Here is a 27,843-nt window from a genome sequence, read left to right on the forward strand (position 1 = left end):
CTACTCACAGGCTTAGAGTAAAGCATGTGTTTAAGTGCTTTGCTGGACTAGGATGCAGTTCCTTTGATATCAAGGCAAAAATAAATAAATAAACACAATTCTCTGTGCTGCATTCTTAATAAAGTCCATCAGTTAATAGGGGATGAGAACTAGATCTCTTTATTTACAAAAAGACTGATTCTATACCCTGTGGAGATCAGAGATTGACTTACCATGGAAGGGCTAGGTGAATTCTGTATAAATTCTGGGAAATTGGATGCCAGGCATGAAATATTGCTGATGTGTGGGAGTGATATTTTTAAACATATTTCATTCTTCTAAATTGTGTAATGCTCTGAGTAATCTTTACTTCCATGGAGCAGGGGAGACTTTCTTAGAATTAACACAGCTGTTCAGAATTATTTTGCATAATATAAATGGTTCCCTGGAAATTTCATTCCTTAAATGTTTGTTAGGTTGGTATGTGTTTAGTACTGGTGTATATAATACACAAATAAGTGGATTGGAAGTGTGCCTCTGTCACTGAGGGAGCTGAACCAAAGGTAGCAATGATGGGAAGTTTGGCTTAACATCTAGTGATGGCAAGGTCCTCACTCATTCTCTTTCATCTCAAGAGGTTGAACTGTTTCTACTCTGCAATAGGGAGAAAAAGATGCATAGGAAACCTTTGAGTCATGGCTACCTTGGTTTCTAAGTGAATAAGACATCTGGGTTACTTTCCTGATTACAGGTTCAGATTAGTTTCTCTGGTTGCTGATGGAATCTTCCCTATGCCCACGTCATAACACCGGTCTGCCCATCACCAAAGGCATATTTCCCAGGTATTTACATGTCAAAGGAATTGCTCTTTACTGTATCTCTTCATGCTGAGTATTTTGTTCAAAACTAAAGCATTCTGCTCATAGGGGCCCCATACCAGAGAGTCCTTGCAGTAAAGGATCTCCCCTAAACTGTCACTGTTCATTCATAATGTGACTGTCATTCAATAATAGCTGATTAAATATTTTGAAGCCTGAGGAAAATTACATTTCCCTGTAGAGTCTGAAAATCACCTGTTTGTTCTAAAAATGTTGCGGCCCAAATTAAAGGAATTTTTTCCCTGAGAATTTTCGATTTGCATCTTGTTATGATGGCAGCAAATACTCAGGTGTTCCTATATTACTGAGATTCACAGATATCATGCTGATGGGAACAGTATAAATACCTAGCTAGACAGACATATAGAAGCCTGTCCTATAATAGGGAGTTACAGAGTTTTCCTTAGACCGTTCAATTCAACTCCTTTATTTTATGCCCTTTCCGCCATAATGGTTTATGTTCTGGAGTTTGTCTATCTAAAAACAGATCAATATCCAAATTCTGGGCATGATCCAGTTCAATGCATCTGGAGGTTGGGGTAGGGGAAACGGATGGCTTTTCTATATCTCCCAGTTGTGGGGCCGATCAGGGACTAAACTAGCCAGTGGGCTTAAGTTTGGGCAAACACAAGGCTGCTCTGACTTATTCTGCTTTATAATAAGGAGTCATAATGCCAGACAGGATCAGCTGGCTCCCAGCATTCTCTGGTCCTGCACCCTGAAGTGTGATATGGGGAAAGCAGCTGATATAGAGCTGGTTATGCCATCTTTACGCCACCTGGAAAATTTCCCTATGCCAGAGGAACCTCCAGATTGCACCACAGTGCAGCCAGAAACAGGGCCAAGGGTCTGGTTCTGAGTTCATTGCAGTAATATGACAAATTGTTAAGGATCAGCATAAGATATCTTTCAGGAATATACTTCATAAACAATAGTAATTTGAGTATGAGCGTGGTGAATTACATCTGGATGAGTAAATACAGAGATCTTGGGAAAATATTGTTGGATGATAAAATCTTTTATGCAGAGGAACATTTATTAGTTTTCAGTTCAGATATGCTGTACACCAGTTTCAGCTAACAGTCATTTTATATTACTGTTTACCTATGAACATTGGAAGTTTTAATAAATAACAGTATTTAAAAATGTTTATAGCAACTTTTTAATATGTCAAATTATCAAGGACTAGCTTTTTTATGGGGAAAGAAAAATGAGAGAATGTACAAGGAGTGGAAATAAAAGCAAAGGAAGAGGGAAAGGAGTAAATTCAGGACTCATTCTTCAGGTTTTGACTAGTATTATAAACAGATTTAAAGTATTTTCAAACTTTTCTTCCTTACTTTGCAATCTGTATATTACAGGACACTGTCTCAGTCAGCATTACAATGCATTCTTTCTGAGTTGGTTGTGTATCTGCTTTCCACTATCTAAATGATTTTTTTTTGTTGCAATCCTATTACTTATCATAATTCACATTGTATGTTCATTGGCTCCATTCTGACATGTAGGTATCTGAAGTAAAATGCATGTTTCTGGCGATTTGATCGGTTATTTTTCCATTCAGTGTTGTACTATGTTTGGGCAGCCCCAAGAGAACTGGCCTTTTGGGCGCTAGAAGCCTGTGCTTGAAAGCCCCTGTAACTGCGTGAACTGGACGTTTAAAGGAGAATCTTAGCTGTATTTATTTTAAGATGGCTAGTCCCTTCCCTTATAAGAAGAGGGAAGAGTATTACTTGTGCAATGCAACGGCACAAGGGAGAAAAGGAGCTTAAGGCTCCTGTAGAGGGGTACACCCTCATGGCTAGGTGCGGTGTAGTGCCCTGTCCAACTCTGGCATCCCCTGTCAACATCCAGTCCAAGCCTGCAGTGGTTTGCCCCATTTTACAACTCAGCCCTCCTGCCAGGTCAACAAGTGGTCAACAAATAACCAGTTCGATAAGTTTATGCCAGGTTTTCATCCTCACCCTGGGTTCAGTAGTCCTTAGCCCTTTGCATTATGAGAGCTTTACATCCCCTTCCTTGAAGGCAGACAGGGGAACTCCTCTAGGTTCCAGCCCAGGGACCCTGTATTAAGTATCTCAGGCCTGCTCCCTCAGATTCATTGCTGCTTCCCTGGGCCACTTCCTACCTTCATCTGCCTGCATGCTACTTTCAAAGAACAGCTTGTGCCAGTGCTTTGTCATGGGAGGGTCCAGCTGCTGGCACTGCTTCCTCCCAGTTCGTAGCCAATGTAGAGTCCCTGGCAACTGCCCCTCCATGTCTGAGCTGCAGATTTTTATTCCAACTATTGCTGGTCAAATAATTAGCTGCAGGAGGGAAAGTAGCTGCTCTGTCCATTAACCAATTAGTGGCTGTTGCAGTGTGGGAGCTATACACTCCATCACAACCCCCCGACTCTCCTGTGTGAGCTGCTCACATTGGTAGTCACAACTCACTTTAGGACTGAAGCATGCAAGCAGGCAAGGCATAAGTGGGCTTGGGTGGGGAATAGGCAGAGCCTTTACCCTGCCCCTACAACTTGTTGCCAAGCAGAACTGAGCTGGTGTGCAAAGGGAGGTGTTCTGTTGCTGTCTAAGGGTGATGGTAGGTTACTTACTTCCTGGAGCAGGAACAGAAGTAGGGAATGAACTGTGGCTCTTGGGACAGCGCAGCTACACATTGACTCTTTCTCAGGGCAGAGGGCGTGGGTACAGTCTAACTTTTTGCCTTGAAAGCGTAAATTGGTCACTATGATGGCAAGGAACAAACTGCTGGGCTCCATTTCTGCAGCTGGAGCCTGAGGGATGGGGAGGGAAGTGACCTAAAGATCACTTCCCCACCCACTTTTGATATGCAATTTGTCTGTTAAATTTGGGGTATATCCCAAAGAAACATGCCTTTCTCCAAATCCTCCCACTGGCCCTGTGCCCTGACATGGACGATGGTGGACAAGACTGAGTTACATCTGGAAGAAATAAAGCAGAATCTCTCAACCTCCTCTTTTGTCTACTCAAGTAAACAGGATGGTTATTTTAAAATTGGGGTGGAGCAAACCAGTGACATAAAGTGACCAACATTGCTAATTCTTTTCAGGGGGCGCACACCTAGGGTTGTTGTTACCCTGAGACCATTGTTCTAAACACTACCCCTTACTTCTGCTTTTTATTAATGGTATCACTGTTTCATATCCGACTGGGCTAGGAAAATGGGATTAACTTCGAGTGTGTGGTTGGACACACTAATCCTTGGGGCACAGTAACATTTGAAGCGCTTCCTTATGTCCAGGCACAATGTTGCCAGGATCTTCAGCTCCAGAGCTTCTCTTTCTGCTTAAAAACCCTAACTCAGGGCTTCCCCTGTAATAGCCTACCCACTCCCTGTAGCATGCCCTATGCTTTATCCTCCTGTTAAACCGTAGCTCTGGGCTCCTCTCTGCCAGAGAGAACTGTTTCCTGGGCAATCTCTCTTCCTCAATTGAGTTCCTTCAGTCTACTTACTGTGGTTTAGCTGTGACCCCTCTGGCTAAGAGCCAATTAACTTCTCACCTTCCCAGGTGCGGAGCATGACTAACTGGGTGCATTCTCTAGCCTTGCAGGTGATGGGGTTAAGCCCCATCACACTGTGTCTTGTCTACAGAGATGATTTCCTGGAACTGGTGCGACTCCAGTGGGTTTAGCAATTGTGGAAGTGCTAGCATAGACCAGCCACTGGTGTTTTTGCCACCATGTTGTCTGCACTTGCTCAGAATGGGATTAAACAACTCGATGCTAAAAATGCTCATCTGGCTAATACACACTATTATTTCCACAGTTATACACCCAGGAACAGTGAGGGATTTTCATAAAACTCTCTATGTAGACAGCCTGGATGTCTTTAGATTCTAGGGCCCAAATTCTGACCTTGGATATGAACACGGGTGCTCATTTACCTGAATGGCAGCTGTACCTGTAAAGACTGACAATTCGCCCTTTGCTGTAGCTGGTGTGAATTTTTGTGTGTGTAGGAGAGTATTTTGTTATAACGTGTCCTAGTTTTCCTTTTCCTCACTTCAAACAACTCCCTCTGTCTTTTATTATTTGCATCTCAGACCCATTATAGTCCTACTTACATATAGGCACAATGGGCCAAATCCTGACCTTTGTTGTGGCCTCTTCTCCATAGGCACAAGTCCATAAAGAAGCTGGCTTAGCCAGGTACCCAACAGTTCCCTTCTGTAGGGGTATCACTAGGTATCCCTTCCCAGATGCCCCAACATAGATGTGGTCAGGGAAAGGAGCCATGGCCAAGGCACTACTGCACTTTCTTGATCCTTGGCTTGCAGGTGGCCCTGAGGCTGCTCTAACTTGTACTATAGGCCAAACCATCTCCCTGCCAACCTACAGGATCAGAGAGATGTTATATGATGTCCTGCCACTCTTGCCCGCCCGTTGAATCCTTTGCCCAACTCAGCTTAGTTGGACCTGAGATCTCCCTAAGGGCTCAATCCTATTTTCTTTCTATCACCCTTTAACCAACTTTGTGGTTACAGCTCTTCTAGCCAAGAGTTCTGTCTCATGAAACTTCCCAAGTTAATCAAACATTTCCAATCTTAAATCAACTAATGGGGTCCAAATGGTGAGGGAAAAAAGTGGCAGTACTGGGAATGAGGTTCAAAAAAAAAAAAAAAAAAAAAAACCCAAACAAAACATTTCAGAAACTCAAGGATCAGGGAGGTCTCAGCATTGTGGCGTGTACTTGGCTGTAATACAAATGACTGCAAATGTGCCTCATCTTCTAATGCTAATATTACTGAAGCAACTGACAGAGGCTATGCCAATAGTCATTGTGTATAAAGATGCTAATGAGTGCACTTTGTGAAGGACACCACATTCTGTATTTCTGGAATTGTTCACCAACTTCTGTTCATACATTCATAGAAATATTTCATTCCTTGGAAGTGCTCCTGAGTGTCTCTCTCTGTTTGTCTATAACAAATTTCAGCTGCAGACGAGTTTAGTTTCTAGATATCATGTGTAAGAGGAAGCGGTCCATAAATATTTAGCTAGATTGCACTGAGTGCATTGTTACAGGGCACACTCACCACCAGAGCACCCTCTTGTCCCAGCATGCGGTATTGCTGGAGTTCCTCCACTCTTGCACCCCCTTGTCCATCCTCCTGGTTTCTCAACAATCTGCAGCTTCCATGGCCTAGCCCTCTGGCCAGGTCACCTCTCAGTCCAGCCACCTTCTAGGGTTAACAAGGAAGTCCAAATCAGAAAAACCAGAGTCTAATGGTCTTTAGCCCTCAGCCCCGCAGATGGGACTCATCTATCTTTGCTTCTTTACTTGTGCTTCCCATCCCCTTGCTGGGGGAGGGATAGGAGAACCCAGGCTCAGCCTCATCACTAGGTTTCAGCTAGGGACCTTGCATTAGACAGCTACTCTGGACAACCCCTCTTTGCTTCCCTGGGCAGCTCCTGCCTTTTGTCAGCATCTCTCACAGGCTAGCAGTTTCCACTGCTCTCACTCTGGACTTGTCTCCTCATGCAGCTTCTCCAGTTAATGAGGGGCTTCCTCAATGCCACTCTCAGGCTCTTTGGCGGGAGCTGGATTATACTTCAGGCAGACAGTCTCTCTCCCTCCTTAAAACAGGACTCCCCCAGGACTCCTCCTGGAACTGGGATTGTAATTCAGGCCAGCTGTAGGCCTTCAACCGCTTCTTTTTCGTCTGGCCTCTTCCTTCATTAGTCCTCAGTCTCAGAGAACTCATCAAGCAGACCCTCTCCGACTGGTAGCTCCCTGCTGTGAGGCAGGGGACAGCATATATGCTGATCCCATTCCCAAAGCTTCTCTCAACTGGGAATATTTCCCCACCCACTCTGCAAGGCCCTTAAAGAAACAGTAACATGATGTCCTCCCAAACACTACTTATTTCCAAAACCACTTCTTTATCAATGCTTCCTAGCTCCTAGGGCCTTGCAAACATCAGAGCTCCAAAATCATAAAGGGGCATGCCACGTGCTGGGGGTGGGCTGATCCCTAGGCCCCACCGCCCTTAACGGGACAGACTTAAAAAGGGCAGTCACATGAAAACTGCTGACAGTCAGGAGCATGTGTAGGTGTATTGTCTAGGTGAGCGCCAGAGGCATTGTGCCTCACCACCGCTGGTTTCTCCCAGGGCTTCCCTATTGCACTGTGGGGAGTGGAGGGAGGGACTGGTGCAGTATATTTCCTCCATGTACCTAGCCAACTCTGCTGGCTAGTATGTTCAGTGGGCGGAGTCACAATTCCATTTACCTTCCTCGTCTTTTCCCAGTTGCTCCCACTGGGGGCTTCTTGTGCACACCCCTACCCTTTCCCAAGCACCCAGGGCTGCCATGTGGGTCACACAAGAGACATGGAATCTGCACAGCTCCTAATCCCCAGCAGGGTCATGTTCAATTAGATACAATCTGGCCCTCAGAAAATTATCGCTGCTGACCATATTCACATTTAAACTGCAATATGCCACTGAACACTTTCAGGGCAGATTGTGTCTGACCCAAATGTGGGTGTGCAGGCCGTGGGGGGGCACAAGAAGCTTTCCCACCTGAAACCATACCTAACACCAGACACTGTCACAGTCCATAGGCTCCAGAGATAGCTACCTCCTAGTGCCCTGAGTGGCACAAATCACCCTAATGGGTGGGGATACATGGGATGAAGAGGGCCAAGGCTTCACTTCTCTACCCAGTGTGCCGAAGTGATTGGTGGAGAGGGGATGGAGTTGACTCTTTACTCCCCTATTCTCTAGTGCAGGCAGTCTTGTATAAACTAGCCCATGGTGTGCATGAGAGGAAAAGGATTTCTTATCCTTAACACAAATGCCAGCTTGTTCCTATGGGAAGCAAATCTAAGGGGAAAAACAGTCTGAGAGAATTGGCAGATTTTCAAAGACACATTATTAAGGGCACAAGAGCAATCTGTCCCACTGCGTAGGAAAGATAGAAAGTATGGCAAGAGACCATCCTGGTTTAACTACGAGATCTTCAATGATATGAAACTCAAAAAAAAAGTCCTAAAAAAGTGGAAACTAGGACAAATTACAAAGGATGAATATTAAAAAAAAAAACAACACAAGAACATAGGGACAAAATTAGAAAGACCATGGCAGAAAATGAGATTAAATAAACTAGAGACATAAAGGGTAACAAGAAAACATTATATAAATACATTAAAAGTAAGAGGAAGGACAAGGTAGATACATTACTCAATGAGGAGGGAAAGACAATAACAGAAAATGTGGAAATAGTAGATATGCTAAATGATTTTTTTGTTTTAGTTTTCAACGAAAGAGTTAGTAGCAATTAGATGTCTAATATAGTGAATGCCAGTGAAAATGAGGTAGGATTTGAGGCTAAAATAGGGAAAGAACAAGTTAAAAATTATTTAGATAAGTAGATGTTTTAAGTCAGCAGGGTCTGATTAAATACATCGTAGAATATTCAAGGAGCTGACTGAAGAGATATCTGAGCCATTAGTGATTATCTTAGAAAGCTCATGGAAGACAGGAGAGATCCCAGAAGACAGGAAGAGGGCAAATGTAGTGCAAATCTATACAAGGGGAATAAGGACAACTCAGGGAATTATAGACCAGTCATTTTAACTTCAGTAGTAGGAAAGATAATGGAGCAAGTAATCAAGCAATCAATTTGCAAACACCTAGAAGATAATAAGGTGATAAGTAGCAGTCAACATGGATTTGTCAAGAACAAATCATATCAAACTAACTTAATAGCTTTCTTTGACAGGGTCACAAGGCTTGTTGACAGAGGGGAAGCAGTAGATGTGGTATATCTTGACCTTAGTAAGGCTTTTGATACTGTCTTGCATGACCTTCTCAGAAACAAACTAAAGAAATATAACCTAGATAGAGCTACTATAATGTGGGTGCATAACTGGTTGGAAAAACCATTCCCAGAGAGTAGTTATCAGTGGGTCACAGTCCAGCTGGAAGGGCATATCAAGTGGGATCCTGCAGGGGTCAATCCTAGGTCCAGTTCTGTTCAATATCTTCATAAATGATTTAGATAATGGCATAGAGAGTAGACTTACAAAGTTGCAAGGGGTTGCAAATGCTTTGGAGGATAGGATTAAAATTCAAAATGATCTAGATAAGCGGGAGAAATGAACTGAAGTAAATAGGATGAAATTCAATAAGGACAAATGCAAAGTGCTCTCCTTAGGAAGGAACAATCAATTGCACATATACAAAATGGGAAATGACTGCTTAGGAAGGAGTACTGCAAAAAAGGATCGGGAGGTTATATTGAGGCTATTTTGACTAGTTTCTTGAAATCCACTGGTTCTGGACTGAGCACCCTAGAAATTCCCTGGGTTAGAAAACATGATTAAATAAATGAAACAAGGTTGGAAAACATTCCTTATAGCAGGAAAGATGAGAGCAGCTCAGTGTGAGCTAACAGTCACTCTTTGTCCATTCAAACACAATACAAGTTATGAATTTGTTTTTAGTAACCGCACTCTGAGGTTGCATTTTTCTATGACATTTACACACTATATAAAATAGTGCCCTGAGCACAAAGCATGGTTGACCCATATAAGTAAGAAGGATTGGACTGGCCAACATAATATTCTGTAAAAACACCCGGCTGAAGTCAGGGATGAATTGGCAGGGCTTTACTGCAGGGAATGATATTTCCATCTCATCATCAAGTTTCACTGTGAGTAACAGAGCCAAGCTCACTGATGAGGAACAGGGGATTAAAAAAGGAAAACTGAGGTTATAGAATACAGAGATCATTTTAAAAGTGCTTCAGAATTATTAATCCAGGTTCCCCAGAACTCCATTCTCAACTGATTATTCGAGTGCATCTCAGGACTTATTTGCCTCCTGTTTAAATTATTCTGATTTCTGTCCAGTTACAATATAAGAGAGAAAGAGCCTAATGTTTTCCAGAGGCAGTTTCCCCTGTGCCTAGAGGCAGTAATGTATCAGTCATTTAATCATACTTGATACTTTATGCAAATATGGCTCATATTCTAGGTGTCCTGTAAGTAAAGGAACAAGTATTAAGTTAAGTTATTTACTTTCGGATGCCTTTTAGAGATGCCAAATAAGATTTTCTCAGACATCTATTGGAAAAAAAAAAAGAATAATAAATAGTGGCGGGCATATGCTAGGGAACTCACAGTCCCTTCCTCTTGTGCAAGGAGCTTCCACAGGCCTGACCTATGTTGAGGACATTTGTTTCATTTGAGGTAAATGATTACCAGCTCTCTTGCCAATTAGACTTTTTAAGGTGTACATGTAAAACATTTCCATGCATCCATCACTTTCAGACTACCTTGGGCTGTGATCTCATTTCACCAATAAAGCAGGGTTGGGTCTGGCCAGTATTTGGATGGGGGAGACCATATGCTGCAGGAAGTAGTGTTTCTAAGTAGGAAATTAACCTATCCCCATCGGAAGAAAAGGGGCGAATATGATCCTGATCCAAAACAGATCCTGATCGCTAGTGCTTATTAAATAATCTCATTACACTTTTCATAAGATTGGGGCATTGATTTGCTTTTGTGTTTTAGTCAAATTTCAATATGGATCAATTACATTCTGCCTATTGTAGCTATATTCCACCATTGCTTCAACTAGATAAAGTGTCTTCTGCATCACCTGTCCCTAAACTGTTGTGGTGTTTTGCTGGTACCATTATAAATGGCTGCTGCATTCCACCCCAGAAGTGGCTGTATTGATATATATGTAGAATATGTCCCCATAGATAAGTTTGTGAGTGAAGTGCATTGACCAATGACCATGTAATTATATAACGTTCATGAGGCTTTGCTGATGATGCTACATAAATTATTTTAAATACTTTTTCACCATTATTGAAAACGTGTCTTGTTATACACTAAAGAAAGAAAACAGACTTCTTTGTTGCAAAATACTTTGTCAGGTGCTGATATTGCTATTAATGCAAATTACCAGTTACTTTTTGAAATTTGAAGTTTTGTCTCAAATTCCTAATGTGATCACAGCATACACTGATGTATATGCCAGACCTTGCCATAGAGGCAAAAAGTGGACGCTCACACATCTTGATATATTGCTGCACAGTAAGGGGGAGAAAGTTGCCAAAAGAGTTGTGGCTGGAGATGAAATGTATGTTCACTAATGTGGCAAAAGATGCCATCATCACTAAAATAGGGCAGCAGATTCTGAAATCATGGATCTTAGATGAAGCATTGCAGCAGATGGAAAAGTGGAGAGAGCTCAAACTCTGCAAACAGCCAGCCAGGAGAGAATATGTGTCAATAAACAGACATCTGCAAAGGCTGGTGAGATGTAAGAAAGTGGCTTACATCAGTCAGAGTGCAAAGAGGTACTTCAGACAGATACCTGAGGGGCTTGTTTTTTTTTAAATACTTTGGCAACATTTGTATAACAAGTTAGGCCAATGAAGTATTATTGAATGGAAAACAGAATGGAGGCAGGACAGGGTATTTGCCAAGCCAAGAATGGATATCATCAAATTGAGTAAAGTAAAAGTCCTAAAAAAGAGCAGAGGAGACTGAGAGAAAGCAGAAGGAACACATATAGAAGCTCTGCAATATGGTACATGGCATCTTTGACATGTATCCCTCAGAAAGATGTTTGAACTGTGGCTGAATACAGCAAACAAATTAAAATGGGAAATCTGGATGGAGATTTGTCCATGTATGAGCTTTTAGAATGAGGAGCAGAATGGTAAAGGTCTGTTAAAAAAGCATTCACTTGATTCCTTTATGGGTGTAAACCCAGACCTACACCCACAGCACCACAACTGATGGTGAGTGAGCTGAACTCATTCTGAACAAAGGAAAGACAAAACAGAAGGAAAGAGAAAAGAGGTTAGAATGAAGGAAAGAAAAAAAGATGCAGAAGAAATCTAGTACTTAGCGGCACTTCAGTTCTGCATTCATACAGCACCATTCTCATGCTCAGTGTAGGTGTGGAGAAATGGAGTGGCAGAGCCATCTGTGGTTGAGGGCAAAAGAAGTTTGGGGGAAACAGTTTGTAGAAAAGAGAGGAAGGATGGTGCAAGGGTTAAGGTGCTAGCCAGAGACCTGGGTTCAATTTTTTTGGTCTGCTACAGACTTCCTGTGTGACCTCAGGCAAGACATATTTAATTTCCCTGTGCCTCAGTTCCCCATCTGTAAGAAGGGGTTGATAGCAGTGCCCTACCTCACAGGGGTATTGTGAGGATAAATACACTAAAGACTGTGGGGAACTCAGATACTACCGTGAGGGGGGCAATGCAAGTATCTTAGAGTAAGGGAACTGGATGCCAAATTCCCATAATAGGTGGCTTTGAAAATCCCTGTTTAATGCTATTAGAAACAATAACATTGGAATTAAATCTGCAGTAACAAAGGTACCGAGACGTAAAGAGAAAAAGCATCAGTAACTGAGATAGAAGTTTGAAAGAAAACAATAGAAAGACACAACTAGGAAAATAGTGATAAAAAGGGTTTTAAAAGGCTAGATGGCATTTGTATGACCTATATTTCCAGCATTATATGCACCAGCTCAGCGATGACAGAAGTGAACAAGCAGATTCAGAAATGTGCTGGCTGCATTTGAAACTGGAAGTCCAAATAGGTTGCATTTCTATTGCCGTACAGACTAGCTTTTACAAAGAGTTCAGGGCCTGATTTTCAAGTGCTTGGCTCTAGAGCTGAGCAGCACAATGTCATTCTATTTCAAATGGATTTTGATATTTCAAAAACAGGTTTAATTCTGATTCAGAATTAAAACAAACATTTTTAATGTCTCCCTTAAAGGTAGAGTCACAACTCCAGTGCAGTTCTGTCTGGGGTTTGTACCGGCACTACAGACTCAGGAACCCTGAGGCTGCAGCCCTGGAAGTCCTGAGGTCCCTGATTCTTAGACAGTCCAACAGATGGCCTGCCGAGCAGCAGGGCAGGTGAGTTGGCTGGAAACCAGGCAGGTTTTAAAAACTGCCAGGCAGGCGGGGTTCCATTGGACCTGTGTTGAAATGGCACAGTCACTGTGGAATGGTTTAATTTTGATAAATCAGCAAATTCTAACAAAAAATGTTTTCTTGGAATTTTTCTGAGAAGCTCTACTCAGTACCCGTAATTGGGGCCAGATCAAAAGAGCTCTGCTCCTCTATAGGCATGTAAATAAGGGGAGATTTGCAAAGGTATTCACCACCCAGCTCTTTAGAAAATCTAGCCCTTTGTGGTTAAGGAAGTAAAAAGACATTTATTATTCTCTGCCCAACAAAACACCCGGCAGAGAAAAAATGCCTGGAAGAAGCTCTTAGTTCTGACTGATCACTTCTCTCCCCAAAAGAATGTAATATATAAAGCATTTATCTTCAGCCAAACAAGACAAGAAAATGGTCATTTTTAGGCCAGATTATGCCAGTCAGCACTTGTGTGAATTTGTTGACTTGGATTGTGAAATCAAAATGCAAATTGGGCAACATAGTTACCAGACAAGTTTCAGAGAACTTCTTTAGTAATCTAGAGTTTTAAGTTGGACTTCTTTTTGGCCATTGGATCAGCTTTGGAAGTGGCAGAGTCACAGATCCTGAGAATGAAAAACACTGTGTGTAAGGGACATCAGTTGGTAGTCCCCACAAATCAAGTCTCAAGAAGGTTGTAAATACAGACAGTCTCAAATGGAAAATATAGACAATGGAAAAATGGAGAACTCTTGAGATGCACTGGAAGCATGACAGAGAAGAGGCAGAACAGAAGACATATATCATAGAATCATAGAACTGTAGGGCTGGAAGGGACCTCGAGAAATTATCAAATCCAGCCCCCTGGCCTGTAGCAGGACCAAGTAAACCTAGACCAACCCTGACCTGTGTTTGTCCTTCCAAAGCTTCTAATGATGGGACCGCACAACCTGCCTTGGAAGCCTATTCCGGATTTTAACTCCCCTTATAGTTAGAAAGTTTTTCCTAATATCTAACCTAAATTTCCCTTGCAACAGCCTAAGCCTATTACTTTTTGTCCTACATGGACAAGTGGATATGGAGAAAAATTGATCACCATCCTCTTGATAACAACCCTTAATGTGTACACCCTATCTTCCATTCAGGGTCATTCAGAGACACCAAAGAAGAACATTCTTTAAAGAGGAAATAGTTTCACAAAGCCAAAAAGAATCCACAAAGACTGTCAGAGATGAAAGGCTCCAATCATCTATCAGAGCCTTTTGCAAATACACTAGTGCAAATACAAATAGAAAAGCAGTCTTTTGAATGTGACAACAGTGAAGAGAAGGTGATCAGGAATGAAAGACTGCAGGATTGCAATAATGGTAGTGCTGTTTAAAGGAACAAAAGAAAAAACTATAGAGGCATATATTTATATTTGCTAAGCATCGGAGAACGGATATGAGGCCACCATAGTATAATCTGAGAACACAAGCACTTCAGGTGGTTACCTAATGCAGGAGCTGTTAGAAAACAAAACAGAGCTCTCTTAATAAAGAACATTCATCCTGTTATTACCTGAGTGCACAAAAGCCCAGCTCTTGGATTATGACTACACTGTGCTAGGTATTGTACAAACACAGAATAAAAAGATGGACCTTGCCCCAAAGAGCTTACCATCTAAAACAGTGTGTGTGCCTGGATTTACCTTCACAAAATAATAGGCATATCTTTATATTACAACTGAGAGAGCATCACTTGCATGGCAAGTTTCAAGGTTTGTTTCTTTTGGTTCTCTTGGTGAAAATTAGCATGGTGATAGTTTTTTACAATGAGAAAAATATTTATTTCATTCTCAAACTTTCAAAATATAATTCTACTTTCAGGTGAGACAGAGAATGAAATTTGTTTTTGAAAGTTTGAAGCAAGAGAAGAGAGAGGATAAAAATGACGCTGTTTTGCAAGCGTAAGCTGTAACTGAATTGCTTTTCTTAATGTAATGACGGAGTTGGGCAAGAAGGCAAGAAGCCTTTAAATACTTGTCAGATTCTTAGCAGGGGGGCTAAAGAGGCAGTTACTAGGAGCATAAGGGAATCATCACTTGTTCTGTAGTTAACACTCAATGGTTTGCATTAGGGAACTCCAGTCCTTGGGATCCAGTCTGTCCTCTTATCTTTTCACATTAGTTTGTTTGTTTATTTAATCTGTGTTAACAATCAACATCCTGCCGTGGAGGCTTTTTGGGGAAAAGTCTCCCTCTATTGCTTCCAAGAGGAAGAACAACATTCTCTTTAACATTATTTATTAACATTCATCTGGAAGATTAATATGGGTTCAAATTGGGCCAGACCCTGTAACCCTTATTCCCACTGAATTCGGCATTTGGCCTAGGGTTTCTTTGATCTTCAAAGCACACTGTAAAATAAATAAAGTCCTCTCTGGAATGTTAATTTTATGCTACTTAAGTTCTTATACCAAAGCCATTACTGTGCTATCAAAGCACTTAAGTGGGTTTGCAGAGGTTTAGGTTGTCTGAGACATTCTGCCTATGAAGGAAGATGGAGGAAGGTTGCCTTAGGAAGATAGGGTGGAGGAAATAATGGGTGAAGGCAGGAATGGGAATGCAATATATAGTATTCTTTATCTCCTCTGAGGAAGGTGCAGTATGCATTATCTCCCACCCTAGGCCAGCTGCCCGATGTTAGAAAAAATGGGGGAGGTGCATGCAGGACATTGATCATGCCACCTTGGGCCATGGGGGCTGGGTATATCTTCACTGCGGAGTAAGCCCAGGTGATTGGCACTGTGGTCTGAGCACCCGAGTTGCCCTAATCTGAGTTTGAGAAGCTACACTGCCAAGCAACGCTTGAATTATTGCATCCTCACTGATGCTGCATTCTTCTGTGTGTGTCACTAGAACTTCTGGGGGCATATCTCATAGTCCTTTGTGCTGCAGTCAGCTGAGCCATTCTATGATACTTTCCCAGTGAATTGTGGGAGAACTTGTTTGTATTTCTGGGCACATAGGGGGAATTGTAGGAAGGTGATTTAACCTGTGCCCTCACTGCAAAGTGGGTGGCTTACTAGCCTGAGTGAAAGCAGAAGCCAGGTTCTAACCCACACCCCCAACCCTTGCCTGGATTGAAAGCATCACTTAACTTGGATAAAAGACTGTTGTGTGTGGACAGGGTGGAGGTTGGGGCAACACCCAAGCAATTGCCCAGGCTAATTGCAGTGGAGTCCTACCCAGAATTTTGCTGGATAAATCAGCCAGCTTCCCCTAACACCAAGGACGCACTAGCGTGACAGTTTCAACTGGGTCCTGTGTTAGTGCTATATTGGTGGTAGAAGCTCCCCTTTAGCTCGCTAGTCTCCTCGTGTAAACTGTGAGGACAGGCCAGAATTTAGTTCTGAAAGGTGATCTACAAAGGGATTATTTTTTAAAATTGGATTTGGGGTTTAGGTAAGACCTGAATTTGTAATTGGAGGGGGGAGAGCAAAACATAGGAAAAATATGTTTTGGACAAAAATCTTTCAGGCCTTCTATGTACATCTTAAAGAAGCAACAAAGAGCACAAGTCCATATTTTACTTTTACAGGCCACATTTAATGTAAATTATTTAAAAGCTTCATTGAAAGTTGAAAATTTTAAATTGGAAATGTAAAAGTTTCTTGCGAAGGGTAGGACATGTCAAACCAAAACCTTGCTAACAAAATTTTCCAGATAGGAGAAAATGAAGTGTGGGTTAATACATTATTTGACTTTCCATATTTGCTAACTTTACATATATTATGATAAGATACAGGGCCCAATTCAACAAGGTACTTAAGCACGTGAATATTCTCATTGACTTCAAAGGTGGACATACACTTCTGTACCTTGCTTCCAATACCTTTTTGAATGCCATGCGGGCCCAGCGGTTCACCTCCCTAGGGTTCATTGGAAGAACAGGGTCATATGTTCTTTAAAACTTTATGATACCTGGATATTGAGTGGTAATCTAGTACAAAAACAGCAGCCAGATGTTTTTGAAAATTGCTTGTTTCATTCAATTTCCCTTTTAACCTAAGTACAAATTTCTTCCCTTGAACTGATTTTTTTTAAGATGCACGTCTTCTTTCTTCTTAAAAAACCCCCAAACCATAAACAAAACTTATCTAACCTCGAGTTTTTCACTATCTGTTTATTGTGCATTATATGGGTCTATTCTAACAGCACATTAATAAACAGAGTAGTTTGGCAGCAGTTCAGTACATTGGAGAGTATCCTGATCTTTGTCAATTTCATAACTTTTTTTTTCCTTCTTCTTCTTCTTGGGAACATCTGGTGTTCCGGGTGACCAGAAATGTTGGTTGTGCTCCAGGCTGAAGAGATAGAGAATACTACACTCTTGTTTTTAACCCTTTGTGGTCTATTTTCCCTTCTATGTGTGCATATGTATATCTTTAATAATGTGCATTCATGAATAGGAAACTTTTAAAAACTGGAATTCCTTTCAGCCTTAAGCCAAACTAAAGCATATTGTTTGTTGTCTCATCTCAGTTGCAGTGCTGACATTTGCAGTCACCTGAATTCCAAGAGAACAAACCACATTGGTATTCCTCTGGGACAGGAGAAGCTGGAAGTTCTGGCATTCATGAGCTGTGTTATAATGTCAGTGTTCACCCAGAACACCTAAATTATTAAGTGATGCTTGGTGCCTCCTTGGACAAAAAAGATATTTCAACCCACGGCAATTTTTTTTTATAACAAGTAATTGAAATAAGTGTCTTGGAGTTAAACATGTAACTATATTTAGAAAGCTTTGCAATCCCTGTTCAGATGTGCTGCAAATAGGGGTGTCAAACGATTAAAAAAATGAATTATGATAAATCTCGAGATTAAAAAAATAATCATGATTAATCGCAATTTTAATTGAACTGTTAAACAATCATATATAAATATTTTCTACATTTTCAAATATATTGATTTTAATTACAACACAATACAAAGTGTACAGTGCTCACTTTATATTATTATTTTTATTACAAATATTTGCACTGTAAAAAAGACAAAAGAAAGTATTTTTCAATTCACCTCATACAAGTACTGTAGTGCAATCTATTTATCATGAAAGTGCAACTTGCACATGTAGAATTGTTTTTACATAACTGCACTAAAAATAAAGCAATGTAAAACTTTAGAGCCTACAAGTCCACTCGATCCTATTTCTTCTTCAGCCAATCGCTAAGACTAACAAGTTTGTTTGCATTTATGGGAGACAGTGCTTCCAACTTCTTATTTACGATGTCATCTGAAAGTGAGAACATTCACATGGCACTTTTGTAGCCCGCATTGCAAGGTATTTATGTGCCAGATATGCTAAATATTCGTACACACCTTCATGCTTTGACCACCAAAGACATGCTTCCATACTGACAATGCTCATTAAAAAAATAATGCATTAATTAAATTTGTGACTGAACTCCTTAAGAGAGAATTGTATGTCTCCTGATTTATGGTTTTACTCACATTCTACCATATATTTTGTGTTATGGCAGCCTCAGACAATGACCCAGCACATGTTGTTTGATTTAAGAACATTTTTACTGCAGTTTTGACAAAAAGCAAAGAATGTACCAATGTGAGATTTCTAAAGATAGCTGCAGCACTCGACCCAAGGTTTAAGAATTTGAAGTGCCTTCCAAAATCTGAGAGGGACAAGGTGTGGAACATGCTGTCCAAAGTCTTAAAAGAGCAACAGTCCGATGCAGAAACTACAGAACCTGAAACACCAAAAAAGAAAACCAACCTCCTACTGGTGGCATCTGACTCAGATGATGAAAATGAATGAGAGTCAATCCGCACTGCTTTGGATTGTTATTGAGCAGAACCCATCATTAGCATGAAAGCATGTCCTCTGGAATGGTGGTCGAAGCATGAAGGGACATACGAATGTTTAGCACATCTGGCACAGAAATACCTTGCAACGCTGGCTACAAAAGTGCCATAAGAACATCTGTTCTCACTTTCAGGTGACATTGTAAACAAGAAGCAGGCAGCATTATCTCCCGTAAATGTAAACAAACTTGTTTGTCTTAGCAATTGGCTGAACAAGAAGTAGGACTGAGTGGACTTGTAGGCTCTAAAGTTTTACATTGTTTTATTTATGAGTGCAGTTATGAATTTTTTTTTGTATGTTTGAAAGGTGCAGTTTCACGATAAAATGATTGCACTACAGTACTTGCATGAGGTGAATTGAAAAATACTATTTCTTTTTTACAGTGCAAATATTTGTAATAAATATAATAATACAAAGTGAGCACTATTCACGTTGTATTTTGTGTTGTAATTAAAATCAATATATTTGAAAATGTAGAAAAACATCCAAAATTACTCGTAATACATTTGATTTGGTATTCTATGACTGTTTAACAGTGCGATTAAAACTGTGATTAATCACAATTAATTTTTTTAATCAAGTTACTTTGTTTTGAGTTAATCGCTTGAGTTAACCATGATCAATTGACATCCCGAGTTACAAATTTGTATTTAGCGCCCTCTGCTTGAAGCCCAAGTTGCCAGACTCATGCATTATACAGGTGGGGAGATGGGCCCTGGAGCAGCTGCCGAGCTGCTTCATGGCGACTACTCCAGGCCACTGGCTGAAGTAACCATTGTGGGCCCTTTTCATAATACTCCCTTCCCATGTGGTTGGAAGATAGGAGATTCCATGCAGTGGCATATGTCCCAGCCATGGTCCAGCCTACACCTTCCACTCCCATCATCTGTACAGATGAGAGCCCTGCCTCCAGTCATACTGCACTGGTTCTGCATCTTCATACAAAGGCCCTCCACAGGTGTGGAATTAGGGCTGGATTTACCTGTAATAATGCAGAGGCCAGGATCTTGGTGTAATGATTAAAGAGCTCTGTTGTCAAAACTGCCGAACAAGTTTTCCTTTGGATGTTAATCAGAAGCACGCATTGGCACCAGCTTTCAGTAGCAGTGGAAATCAGGGAGAGGGCAGGGCACTTCCACCCTCTTGATTAGCTCCCTCTAGTCCATGAAAGAGCTGCTAATGAGCACCACCCCCAGCTGCCCTTCCCCTCCTTTGCGTGACCTTCTACCACAAAGCTCATCATGGCTCTGAGATGCAGTAGGCTTGTGTGGGGTGGTCTAATATATCATCCAGCCTGAATCCAGCAGCAGCTGCCACCAATTTCAACGGCCAGAGCCAGGGGAAAAAACCTTTAACTCTGAATTCCTGAGATCCGCTCATGGAACTTTTACATCTGGACTCTGGAATTTTCCTGATGTTCCACTACTCAGCTTCACTCCCACCACACAACTCACTGCTCTGATAGCCTCTGCTTACACCATCCTCCTCATCCCCTCCCTCCGTCTCCATTTCCCTCTCTCTCCATTTTCTGCCCTCAAACTCTTCCTGTTTTCCCTGGCCTCACTCACCTCCCCCCTTTCCAACCATCACTTGGGAAAGAACAAATAAACAGACCTTTAGCTCCATCCTAACATATAATTAAAGGAAAAAGAAAAAAGAGTAGACCCTTAGGAAGCCTGCACAACCGCTCAAAGTAACCTCCCTCTCCTGGTGTTTAACTGTGGCCTCCCACACCCCACCTTTAGTATTTTCTGTCTTTTGTTTAAATTGGTCATTGGTGCTAATAGGGTGAAGCCCTGTGGTACTGGGTATTGTGCCTTTAAGGTCTGAGCTTCCCAGAGAGAAAGTCTGGGCAGGAAGCCGCAAAGCTCCTGTTCTTCACAGCCAGTTGGAATCAGACACAGAATAAAGCAGAACTCTGGCACACACCTTAACACTGATCACTGCCCACCTCAAACTCCACCAGTAATATCACCATTGTGTAGGTGTAATTCCAGCTGCTGGCTCTGGGGGAGTTCTGCACATGGATTGCTGCGGGCAACAGCAGGAGGCACAGAGCAAGGAATACAGGCTGCTGTTGGGTTAATTCAGATCACGCTCCCTGCTGCCCCTGCTCCCGCTTTCCAGGGCTCATCTCCAAGAAGGAATAGCACAAAAGATTAATTACATAAAGAAAGGGAGGGTGTTTACAGCTCCTGAAATCTGTTCATGACCCGCCAAGGAGTTTGTGACCTCAGAGTTGACAACTCACACTGTAAAGTGTTCCAGATTTTCATTCTGAAGAAGAGGAGGTGAGAGAGGAAAAGAACGTTCCTTTATTTTTCTACCCACTTCTCCACCAACCCCTTTTGTCCCTCACCATGTGACACTCTCAATCACAGTCTTTCCCTTGGAAAATACTATCAATTGGGGAAGGTCTATGTCTCAATTGTGCTTAGAACATTTTGGCTGTGACTAGGACACAGATATTGGCCAATTCTCTGCTGGTGTAACATGGTGGTGCTCTATTGTCTTCTGTGGAGCTCTGCCAATTTAGACCAGCAGTGGATGCTATAACTATATAGCTATCCGTGCTGCTTATTTAATAGTTCTATGAGATGTTAATGGGTATTTCTCTGGTGATCACATCACATGTCATTGCTCATCTTAGGCAATATAAAGATGTACAAAGACAGTTCATATGCAGTTTCAAAGCAGATAATGGCCAACTTATTTCCATAAAAGCTATGCCTAATCTTTTACAATACCAATAACAACTGTAGATGAGTCTGTGTCATGGGAATTCAGAGTTTTTTGTGGAGGAAAATGCCATGGATATTGTACTGACCAATAATTACTATGTTACGATATGTAGGAAGAAGCACAGAAATAGAGACTAACATGTTTATAGACTATTAGGGCTGAAGTTGTGCTGCTGAGATTATAAAGTGTTAAAACTCTTCAATTTAATTATTCCATCCTAGACTTTGAATATATCCGTCATCCAAACATACAAATGATACCCATTGTTTCACATAGTTAAAATAAATGGGGAAACCAGGATATGTATACATTAAAAAAGAGTCAGAAAAGAAACCGCTGAAGATTTATTTACACGAGTGTGCCTTGACATGTCAAAGAGTTTAGGACAAATTAATCCCTGGTATGATTCAGTGGCATTTGTGAGGAGTTGCACCAGGGAAGAAACTGGCCCTTTATGGCCAAGATTTTTTGCAGGGAAAATGAGAAGACAATATAATCTAAATTAATTGGAAATCTTCAAATAAAACAAAATATATTTGTTGAAAACTGGTGCCCTGCAGAACTACATATTTGTTCATCACAAGATAACACTTGCAAACAGGTTGATGTGTTTGTTTTAATAAGTAGCTTATTATCACCATGGGTGTTATCCTGATCCCATTGTAGTCAAAGGCAAAACTCCCACTGACTTCAAGAAGGCCAACATTTCACCCCATGCACTTACACTGAAACTTCAGGCCAGACTCTCTGCTATATCCAGCATCTGCTTTTTCAGAAAGTGCTGAGCCCCCACAGTGGGATTTTCAAAAATGTTTGTGCCCAAGAAGCAGAAATTCCGCACAGGTCCCACAGACTTTCAATGGGACTTGTAGTCCAGTCTTAAGTCATTTATGTGATTTTGAAATTCACCCCTCCCCATTACTTGAAAATAGGCCCCTTTAGAGTGTATCAAAAGATGAGATGCCAAAATCATTAGTGACTTGAAAATCTTGGCTTAAAACTATTTGGCAAATTATACCAAGAGCCACAGTTTCCCGTATGGTTGAGTCCACAAGCTATTTAATAGGATCATTATCTATTTCTTTACATAGTCACCCTCCTCTATTTCATTTGCGCTTACTTCCTATTTATTCAATACACTATTCAGTTTAATATGTACAGAACCAAGTTTTTTCAGTAACAAAGGATTGGAATTTTTAACACAAGACACTCAGAAGCTTGAACAGTCCAGCAGAAAGTGGTGGATACCCCAGGCACCTGAGGATGTGGGAGAGTAAAAGACAGAAATACTCAGATTATTTATTAAAACTCAGTTTGTTTCTGGAAATGTGTACAGTACAAATCAAGTAGTTATCCTATTCCACAGTCTTTTCAGAAGTGTGGCTAGCACTCCTTTTAAAAGGTCAGTACTGTTTTGCTTTTCTCTCCAATCTCCCAGTACTTCCCTTGTTTTAATTATTTCCCAAGTTGTCAGATTTCTGGTAATTTCACAAGCCAGTTCCTCTTAACACTGTAGGATGCAGGTCATTCACTGGCTGTCTTCACATTTTCCAAGTGTTCTCCCACCTGCTCTGTATAAATAACTGTTTGTCCAATCAATTTGTTTACTAATTTTCCAGACTTCCTTCTTTTTTTCCCTTGATAAAAACAGATCTTTAAAGAAGGAGTTTTTCTTAGTAAGTTTTGAGTCATTTTAGTCAATTCTTAGTAATTTTTTGAGTCATCATTAGATTTCTCTTCGTCGTTTACTGATGAGCCTACAGTACTCTCTCTTTTTTAGTGCATTTTGTCTGCTAACATAACTTATTTCATTCAACCCCTTTGGCTAGCACTGACTCCTTCCAACTACTTCCCTCCTCACATTTTTTCCCTACAGACCTTTAAATTAATGTAAAGTCTCACAGTTAGACCATATATGCACTGAAAATCCAATATTGATATACTGTGCTAAGCCATAGCTAAAGGTTCTAGTAATCAAAGCCTCCCTGCAAATTGTAATTCAAACAGCAACATGTCAATCTGATTTATATTTTATCTAGAAACAACTTAATTAAAAATCTGATAAAATTAATTCAATCAGATCTTTGATTGCCTGCTGTGCTTAAAATGTTTTTACATATTATTACCGATTGACTGATTCTATAAAGGAAAAGTATTTAGTCTGTTTAGAATATAAATAATCTCTTGTTGTGAATCTTTAATAATGTATAAAATTATGTGGCTTAGTTGAGTTTTATATATAATATATAGTCAAATAAAAAAAGAATTTTAAGTTCAAAGGATTTTATATAACCACATCTTCTAAAGTCAGTCTTAATCAACTTTATGAGGGAAAAGCTCATGAGACCCAGCCTGGGGAGATAAACTCATGTAGCCATGTAGATCGACCCCTGTAAGGCTTGTGAGTACCATAGGAAAGTTTTTCATAAGGCCACCAAAGAATCTAAAGTGTTTGACTTTAATTGTCTGGATGACAAAGATTTTTTTCTCTCATTTTCATTGCAATTTTTTATATTTTGTGTTTGGAATTGCATTAAAAAGGTCTAAAGTGTCACACTCAGAAAGGAAATTGTCCTGGAGGGAGATTCTGGAAAATTCACTAAAATGGTTTAGAGGCAAGTTTCCCATTTTAAGGGATGAGAGCATTCTCCCTCACTCCATTCCAGCAATCATCGATAAATTATCTGTGAAAATAAGGTCTTCTACGGGATACAATCTGAACCTATCTATGGTATTTCCTATCCACGTCCAGAGCCATGTCAGAGCATGCGCAGGTAAAGAATTCAGCCAAAATATAAAAAAGAATGCTGCAGAAAATAAGACCATATTCAACTACTAATATAGGATCAGATTTTGGCTCTTCTTATGAATGCCCACAGACGCATGGCAAGCCACAGCTGGGAGGAATCTTGGAACAAAACTGTTGGGTTCAAAGCTGGACTCCCCCAAAACCTGTAGAGCTTATTCTCTGCCGGTCTTTTGCGTCTGGTTCTAAAACAGGGTTTAAGGGCTGGAGGTAATGGTCCATGTATGCTAGCACAGATCCCTCAATACAGCCGAAGAGTTTAAATTAGGAAAGGTTAAGAAAGCTGTGTTTATACTCTCTGAAGAAGCTTGGCTTTGTCTTAACAGAAGCTTTCACAGTTATGGACCATACTGTGCCATTTATTTTTAAGCAGAATTCTGCTGAAAAGTTCTGCTTAAAAATCAATGGCATGGTGGTTGCATGGTAACCATGAGAAAGATGGCTGCCTCGTCCTCACCCTCCTCCCTCCACATGTATCAGTGCATCTCTAATAATGGCTTTCATAGCAAATTGGCAATACGTTTGTCATAAAAAAATTAATTAATGCCCTGGATAAACTTCAAACTGCTGAATATGGATTCCGGTGAAAAAACGTGACACAAGAAAAAAATCTAAGCCTGAATCACCTGAGCAGATGAAAGGAGAGACCACAAAGCCATAGCAGAACCTAGCCCAGGATACTGTGGCACTGAAAGAATTCCTCACAGCCTGACTAAAGATTAATGTGATGTAAAATCCAAAATGGCTCATTTGGAAAATGAGCTACAAAAGACTGCCATTGAAACCAGTGAAATTAAAGAAGAACCTGCCTCTTTAAAGCTTAGACGAGACTGGAAGGGGAACAGGATGACTTAGAAAACAGATCTCGAAGTAACAACCCATGTCTCTTGGGCATTGCTGAGAGTCCAGAGGAGAAGGCTATAATCTGCTTTCTTCGGAAGCTGCACCATGACATACTTGAACTGGACCCCAGCAGTCCCCATTGGATATAGAAAGGGCTCATCAAAAGCCTGATATTAGAAGGTGAGAGTATGACAAACCCAGACCCATCATCTTCAAGCTGTTGAAGTTCAATGATAAAGTAATGTTAATGGATGTTGTCCGGAAAGCTGAAACCCTTATATACCAAGGCTGCAAATTCTCTTTTTCCTGACTTCTTTGCTGAGCTTAACAAAAAGAGGCCAGCATTCAATGGCATAAAGCAAATCCTGAGGGGGACTACCATGAGATACAGCATGAAGTACCCCTCCATCTTCATTCTGGATTTAGTGGACTCCCCAAGATTTTGCAAAACCCCCTCTGAAGCTTGGCAGACCCTTCAAAGACTGAGATCAGATTTGACCAAAAATGAACCTCCACAAGTTTAAAAATCAGTGTGTTTTCCTGTGTAGACGTGGTAATAGTCACTTATATAATCTTCCAACTCCTAGCACATAGCCAACTAGGCTTACTTCTTTGGTTAATCTCCTTTGGAACTGAGCAATAACAATAACTTGTATAGCATTGCAATGCATAAAGTAACAGTTTAACTCTAAGACGGGGAATTTAGCACCATCTACTGACTGATGTATTATCTGCACTAATCACCACAACTTATGCTGCTAGGCAGAATCTCTTCACTAGCCCTGCCTCTGATGGATTGTGTTATGATAACTAAAAGTCTCTGAGAATAGTCAATACTCTTGACATGTAAAATAGACTATAACCTAAACTTTCACTAGCACTAATTATTCAATTTGTGCAGGGCATTTGACAGTCTATGAATATGAAACTTTTTTGTATTGTTCTATTTTTCATATGGTGTCCCATTTATATTTGATTTACAAAATCAATTACATATGATGAGTCTGTGTATATGTACGTTCATATCCATATGTATACACACACACACAAACCTTCTTGCGTAGAAGTATATTATACAGTTCTTCAAATACCCAATGTTATTTACAGGGTAATATCTGACTTAAAATATATTTGCATTTAGAGATGTTTAGAATGTTATTATAAAATATCCAGGGGTGGGGTGGGGTGTTAGTGGATGGATCTGAAGTCGTCAGGGGTCTGAACGTGCCCACATTGGCTTGTTTTAGATCTGTTAATTTTTTTTGTTTTCTGTTACAAATATACTTTGGAAGACATGATATTTAACTGTAGGTCTTTTTGTATACTCGAGACCCTTAAAGGCTCAAATGAAAGCACAAATTAATTCTTAACCACTATCTAATATGTATAAATACAGACCATATGCTAGAGATGTGGTTTTACAATATCAACAGGGATATATGTGTCTTTAGAATAAGGTTATATATCTTTTCAAATTTTGCCATGAATTTTCTTACAGTGTGCTCCTGGAATGTGATGGGACTTGATCAACCTTCCAAAAGAATTAAAATCCTGAGACACCTTAGATCAAAAGAGTGCCAAGTAGCTTTATTGCAGGAAACTCATCCACCAGAAATAAATGCTGATAGAATCAAGAAGATGTGGTTAGGTGTTGAGTATCACTCACCATTGAATTCTAATAAAGGAGGCACATCCATCTTAATTCATAAAAGAATAACTTTTCAATGTATACAGTCTTTGTGTGATCCAGAAGGAAGGTAAGTTCTTCTTGAAAACTGTTTCAATTAAAAAAAAAAAAGTTCTAGGAAGCATATGAAATCCAAGTGGAGGTAATTCTGAATTTTTCAAAGACATTGAAGACATTCTTTCTAATTAACAAGACATTCCTATAATACTGGGAGGCGATTGGAATACTATGCTAAATAGACACCTGGACAAAGCCAATTACATGAGACCCAGCACTCAAAGCACAATAGGCCAACCCTTGTTAATAATAAAGGAACTTGATTTAAAAGATTTATGGAGATTGAGACAGCACAAAGAGCGTGACTATACATATTTCTCTACGGAACATTCATCTTACTCCAGAACTGATTTTTTTCTTGTGTCTTCAGAACTTATTCTAGCATGCCTAGAAGCAACTACTGATAATATATTATTTTCAAATTATGCTCCAATTATACTTACCATAGACACTGCTTACACCTCATTAAAGTCTTCTAAGTGGAAGCTGAACACTCTGCTATTAAAAGATGCAAAATTTTGTTCCACGGTTAATTCAATAATCTCTAACTTCATACAAGAAAATAAACAGTAACCTCAGACACCATCTTTTGGGAAGCTCTGAAAGCTACTGTAAGGGGTGACTGCATAAAGTATGCTTCCCAAAAGAAGAGAGAGAGACACAAGTTACTAGACTTTCAGGCTAAGGAAATAGATGAGTTGCAGAGAATGCAGAAGACTGACCCAAATAATGAAAACTTCCTATATTCTGTAATCAATGCCAAATATAAATATAATGAACGCTTAACCAGCCAAGTTGAGTTTACACTCAACTGGGTCAACCAAGGATATTATTAATGGGAAGTTAAAGCAGGTAAACTACTTTTCAGAAGACCTAAGATGGAACTTGCCAAGAACAATATTTCTTCCTTATTACAAGAAGTCGAGAGTTCCATCTTTGAACCAATAGATATAAATAATCGACTTAAGCAATTATATCAAGCTTTATATATATCAGACAACCAATTTAACTCTAATAAATTTGATCATTATATTGAAGGTCTACATTTTGCTACCCT

The 27,843-nt window shown here is 40.3% G+C and overlaps 1 long non-coding RNA gene across 1 annotated transcript; it reads left to right on the plus strand.

Annotated features, from left to right (window-relative positions):
* Positions 1–761: 761 nt before the first annotated feature.
* LOC137163140 (uncharacterized) lies at positions 762–26,657 on the plus strand. Its single transcript, XR_010922637.1, has 3 exons — positions 762–821; positions 12,639–12,781; positions 26,541–26,657. It is a non-coding gene; the product is annotated as an uncharacterized lncRNA (long non-coding RNA).
* Positions 26,658–27,843: the final 1,186 nt, after the last annotated feature.

Source organism: Emydura macquarii, unplaced genomic scaffold (assembly GCF_026122565.2).
Source record: "Emydura macquarii macquarii isolate MOO-44397 ecotype Brisbane River unplaced genomic scaffold, CSIRO-AGI_Emac_v2 contig_2473, whole genome shotgun sequence".
Lineage (NCBI taxonomy): Eukaryota > Metazoa > Chordata > Testudines > Chelidae > Emydura > Emydura macquarii.